This window comes from Phoxinus phoxinus (genome assembly GCF_949152265.1).
Source record: "Phoxinus phoxinus genome assembly, chromosome: 7".
Lineage (NCBI taxonomy): Eukaryota > Metazoa > Chordata > Actinopteri > Cypriniformes > Leuciscidae > Phoxinus > Phoxinus phoxinus.
The window spans coordinates 4309513-4315967 of record NC_136882.1 but is presented as its reverse complement, the minus strand read 5'-3'; the positions used below and the strand labels follow the sequence as shown (position 1 = coordinate 4315967).

The 6455-nt window shown below is 34.2% G+C and overlaps 1 protein-coding gene across 1 annotated transcript in view; it reads left to right on the top strand.

The window, feature by feature from the left end:
* The window catches only part of LOC307001315 (uncharacterized protein), a 67969-nt gene that overhangs the window by 54338 nt on the left and 7176 nt on the right, over positions 1-6455 (top strand). The window contains exon 2 of the mRNA XM_079617633.1: positions 337-579. The gene's annotated coding sequence lies outside the window, so the exon portion shown is untranslated. The remainder of the gene's footprint in view (positions 1-336; positions 580-6455) is intronic.

Sequence of the window (6455 nt, the reverse complement as noted above, 5' to 3'; positions counted from 1 at the left end):
GGGAAATAAAGAACAGGTTTATATCGCTCTCACTCTTCAAAATCGAAAAAGAAAGAAAGAAACAGATTCTGAAAACTTTTTAAAATATTAGAAGGAGATCCCTTTTTAATATGAGTTAGTAAAAAAATATAGGCTACCTTGTAAAAAAAAAAAAAAAAAAAAACCTGTAATGAATGCAGCTACATCCTGGAATCTGTATTTACTCTCGGGGATTTATAACTAGCTTAAATATGAAATAAATAATTAGGCTACTTTTATTTTGATAGCATGTGACCAGGCTGCTTTCTGTATGGCTTCCACCACGAAAGAGAGAACCTGATTTCCCTTTGTTAACAGTGTATTACATCTAACGTTACCAGTGATAATATCGCTGTCAGCTCGTGTGATTTTCGCCAAAAAAACTGCAAATGCTGATGTGTTTTTCATGGCGCCATATTCTACATCCATGTCCGTTCATCTGTGGTGAATTAGCTTATCTCACTATAACCAGATCTGACTGCACTGAATAATGTAACGAGAGACTCTGTAAAGCTTCAGTTCAGTGTGTGATGATGTTCTGTGTGGAAACTGGTGAAAGCGGTGAGTCTGCATTTGTGTTTTCTTGGATGTTGCGTAATCACGAACAGTGAAATGATGAAATCTGCATCAAGTATTTCAGCCCTCGATAAATGTTTCCCATTGAGTGAGTCATGTTTGCTTGTCTTTTGTGGGAAAAACATCCCTGTTGAGCATACAGACTTTATTCCACGCCAGTTATTAGCGAACATACTCAGCTAAGGCTATTTGCTGCATATTTTGGATCTGCGAATCTGTGACTTAGGTAAAGTTGGTTTTATATTCGCATATTCGCACATTCGCGGACTTCCGCGTTCAATAACTCGTGAACTAAACGTTGTTGCTACACAAAACACCTATCACATATAACTACACATATAACACCAGAAGCTACAACCTATTTTTCCTCAAAACGATCTTTCCTTCGCAGTGGACAAAATACATTGATCTCTATGCGCAGGCTTCTAAGAAGGGACCATCTGCAAAGTGCAAACCTGAAGGAAAGCTCGTTTTGAGGAAGATTAAAATATTGAAACAATGTTATTTGTGTAGGAACAATATTCAGCTCACGAGATATTGAATATCTCGGTGAATATCTGAATATAAAACCAAATTTACCCAAGGTTCAGACTGGATCATGACCTTCAGTACCACATACGTGGACAGCGCCACGAACATAGTCAAGTTTTCAAAAAAAAAAAGTTGCCAAACAGGGTAAACATAGTTATAGGTTTGATATTTGATGCGTATTCACCTAGACTGCTTTAGTTTACTTTTGTGTATTCTACATACAGTACGCAAATATTTTTATGTAAAACTTACAGTAATTCACCAAATGGATTTTTTCATGTTCCAAAGGTTGTAGTACTTTCCTAGTGACCAGATTGACTTACTACAGGTCAAACTGTGACAACAACTCCCTTACTGTACGTACAATTGACAAATAAGTTTATGAAAAAAATACTGTGATTCGCTGTAAGTATTTTTTCGTGTTTCAAAGGTTGTAGTACTTTCCTAGTGACCAGACTGACTTACTACAGGTCAAATTTTGACAATACCACCCTTACTGTACGTACAATTGACAAATATGTTTATGAAAAAATAACTGTAATTCGTTGCAAGTATTTTTTCGTGTTTCAAAGGTTGTAGTACTTTCCTAGTGACCAGACTGACTTACTACAGGTCAAATTGTGACAATACCTCCCTTACTGTACGTACAATTGACAAATATGTTTATGAAAAAATTACTGTAATTCGCTGTAAGTATTTTTTCGTGTTTCAAAGGTTGTAGTACTTTCCTAGTGACCAGACTGACTTACTACAGTGACATTTTGACAATACCACCCTTACTGTACGTACAATTGTCAAATATGTTTATGAAAAATTACTGTAATTCACCTAAAGTATTTTTTCGTGTTCCTAAGGGCGTAGTGCTTTCCTAATGACCAGACTGACTTACTACAGGTGAAATTTTGCCAATAACCCCCTTACTATACATACAGTACACAAACATTCAGGCTAACCATAAGCTACATTAGCATTAAGCTAATTTAGCTTGCTAATCTGGTTAACATGCTTTTGTGTTCTCATTCTTACACTGAAGCCTCTCCTCGGCAGTTTAGTAAGACAGTGTCAACTGAGTGGCACAAGCTGCTAAACCACGTATCACGAGCCCCGAACCATTCCGGTCGTGGGTTCGAATCCTGTGTGGCACATGCCCAGACCGCAAGAGGTACTGTGGCCTTAAGTGGTGGAAAAGTTGCTTCTTTTCCAGATATGGTGTCTATATGTAAAGGAACTCAATAAATACCAACATGCAGCAAATGTATATAAAAATGTATAATTTTGAGTTGCTTCTCACTTGAAGTATGGACCTTATGCACTAAAACACAACTTCCCAGTGGCACAATGAGATGAGAGTCAGGCATCTGACCCAGAGATAGTGGGTTCAAGCCCGTGTGGAACGACTTTATAAAATTGTGTGTAATGTTGTGTATTTGTATTTGTATTTATTTATAAAGGACAGCACACATTAATCAACATTACAGTAAATGTGTCAGTATTAGCCTACTGGCTAATTTCCAACTGTAGTCCTTTGGCAAGATGTTTTGAAGCCTTTAAAATGTTAAAATATACAGTAAACAGCATACATCAAGACATAATAAAGCAGCAAGTAAAACATAACAATTTGCACAACATAAAACCACACAGAACATCCAGAAACATTAAAACATCAGTACAGTTAATTGACAACGGACAGAAAACTTGGGAAGTATTAGCAGCAGGTTGAAGTATTACAGAATTAAATGTGCAATGCACTTTTTTTAATTAAAATGTTCACAAGTTTGATTTTTCAAGAGCCAGGCCTTAAGACTTCATATCGATTCCTTTATTATTTAACATTGTACTAATCTTTCTTCCTCTTGGGTTAGAAATAAGTTTGTCTTGTTCATTATGTGTTCATTCTCATCTGAACTTCTGTTCATTTTGAGTTAATTTTCACCTGTACTTCTGAACCAGCTGTTTTTTCATGTATGTTCAATTTCTGCTGTTTTTACTCTTCCTGCTCTTGCTGCTGCTTCAGGGGCTTGGCCCCGTATCGCTGCTTGCAGCTATATTTCCACTTGTTCCTTAACCTGTAACCAAGAATACTAACACACACAGACACAGTTTCTTCAAGATTGGATTTGGCCAGGCTTTAACAATAAACAGGAGAGTATTCTCAAAACATCAAGATAACATGTTCTTTCTCTCACACTTTAAATCAACTGTAAAGTAAAGACTTTAACTAAGAAATGGTCTCTCAACTATATACTTCAATGACCCCTGCTGAGACCATTGCTATCAGGGTACCCTAGAAAAGCAGATGAATGTAGTAACACCTGTTAAAGAAGTCCATATTTCATCTCTGGAAGTCGGGCTAAATGAGCAAGCACTGTTACTGCATTACTGGCATGGGCCAGACCCTTCAGTCACACCTCAGATATCAAATACAGACATTTAAAGGATACATTAAATAACATTTTCGATAATCACACTGGTAATTTCTATAACAAAGTAAAATCTCATAAGCCTAGAGAAGTCATTCAACTCATTTGATATTTAGAAGGAAAAATATTGATTAATACCTTGATTAAAATCACTCATTAGAATGCAGAATCCACTTCTTTGGGACTTCATAAAAAAAACTAAACTTGAATCATTACAATAAGGGTGTTGCTTATTTATAATGTTGAAAATATGATTAAGCTAAAATCTTTACCGTTATTTTAATCAATGAAAGAAATGTGTTGTACAAGGAACAGCAGTTCTAATACTTACTTTTATCTAAAACATTTATCAAAATGAATTGAGTAGAGTGATCACTAAGAACATACTATAACCTTTGGAACATGGAACGAGCTGAAATTACAGTAATTTTTTCATAATACTATGTATGTACTGTACTTACAGTAAGGTCGATATTGGCAATATTTAAACTGTAGTAAGTCAGTCTAATCACTAGGAAAGTACTACAACCTTTGGAATATATAAAAAAAAACATTATAGGTGAATTACAGTTTATTACATAAACATATGTAATAAACATGTAATAATGTGTATTACATAAACATATTTGATGATTGTACAGTAAGGGAGGTATTGTCAAAATGTCACCTGTAGTAAGTCAGTCGGGTCACTAGGAAAGTACTACAACCTTTGAAACACTAAAAAATACTTACAGTGAATTACAGTAATTTTTCATAAACAAATTTGACAATTGTACGTACAGTAAGGGAGGTATTGTCAAAATGTCACCTGTAGTAAGTCAGTCGGGTCACTAGGAAAGTACTACAACCTTTGGAACATAAAAAAATACTTACAGTGAATTACAGTAATTTTTTCATAAACTTATTTGTCAATTGTACGTACAGTAAGGGTGGTATTGTCACAATTTGACCTGTAGTAAGTCAGTCTGGTCACTAGGAAAGTACTACAACCTTTGAAACACGAAAAAATACTTACAGTGAATTACAGTAATTTTTTCATAAACTTATTTGTCAATTGTACGTACAGTAAGGGTGGTATTGTCAAAATGTCACCTGTAGTAAGTCAGTCGGGTCACTAGGAAAGTACTACAACCTTTGGAACATGAAAAAAATACTTACGGTGAATTACAGTAATTCTTTCATAAACATATTTGATAATTGTACGTACAGTAAGCGAGGTATTGTCACAATTTGACCTGTAGTAAGTCAGTCCTTTCACTAGGAAAGTACTACAACCTTTGGAATATTAAAATAAAATCACTATAGGTGAATTACAGTTTATTTCACAAACATATGCAATAAAAATATGTAATAATATATGTAATAATATGTTTATTACATAAACATATTTGATAATTGTACAGTAAGGGAGGTATTGTCAAAATTTCACCTGTAGTAAGTCAGTCTGGTCCGTAGGAAAGCACTACAGCCTTTTGAACACGAAAAAAAACTTACTGTGAATTACTGTAATTTTTTTAAAAACATATTTGTCAACTGTACGTACAGTAAGGGAGTTTTTGTAAAAAATCTCACCTGTAGTAAGTCAGACTGGTCACTGGGAACATGCTACAACCTTCGGATAGTAAAAAATCCCTTTGGTGAATTAATGTAATTTTATTCTAAAAAGTACTTATGTAAATTATGTACAGTGAGGCAGGTTTTATAAATACAATCATTATAATGCACTTTTTATTGTTGCTAAAGTACAATCAAGAGCATTAGAACACATAATGTGAGAGATATTTGCTGGTACATCTGTAGTTTGCGAAAATGTAGTTGTCTGTTTGCACACAATGAAAAAAAGAGACAACTTTTTAGACGGTCCCTATCTTGTTCACCGCACTACATTGGACATTCAGTGAACATTCGCAAGTTTGTATGCCATTAAAACAATACTTGCCCATTTTGATCGATTGTGGAAAATGTTGTAGTTCACCATCCTTGTCCTAAAGATCATGTAGCTGCTTTTATTTTGCAAAAATATGCTTTATTGCATATGTTATTGAGACACTTTTTAAGCAAAAAAGTGTGAATGTGCGAATATAAAACCAACTTTACCTAAGTGAATCTGTGAGGCAATTTTCCAGGAAGGAAATGTGTAAAATGTTGCTCAAACCTGCTGTCCTCAACCATTATAAAACTATATGTTTAAGGTCATTTTAATGATCTGGTTTTGCTACATACTATAAAATACACACATAAATAATGCGTTATTATCTTTCCAAGTTGCAAACATATTTCCAAACATTTTAAAATGAATGGAGATCCTCATCTAGACTAGTACCTGTATGTGTAGAGGAAATTCTCCCCTCCTTTATTAAGTCATTTATTCATTTTGAGTTATTCAGTGTTTTGGCTAAATTTGAAATAAGAAAGTATAATGTGCTGCCATTGGCAACAAACAGCTGTGACGTCAAAGGAAGCAGATAAGGGATAATATGTTAATAATAATAATTTATTATGTTACACTTTTAAGAGCACTTCATAAAATTCAGCCACTGGTTAAACATCTGCTATGTGATGAAATATTTGCAATTTAAATAAAATCATAATGCAGTGTACGAAACCTTACGTTTACCACAAGCTGATTGGTTGGAAAGATTTATATCCAGTAGCTAACAAAATTATGTCCTAAGAACGTTTTGCTTTGCTTGAAGTTATGAAAACTTTTTTATTTATTAATTTTCTCTGAATGTTCAAAACATCCAGTTTTTCAATGTTTTTTCTTGGTTATGCGAACATTAATAGAACATTCCATTTCATCGTTTTGCAAGCAGCGTTACTTTAGAATGTTCTCTGAACGTCCCGAAACAAAAATGTTAGACAAAGTCCAACCAAAACCTTTCAGTGGAAACGTTTCATGAATGATGA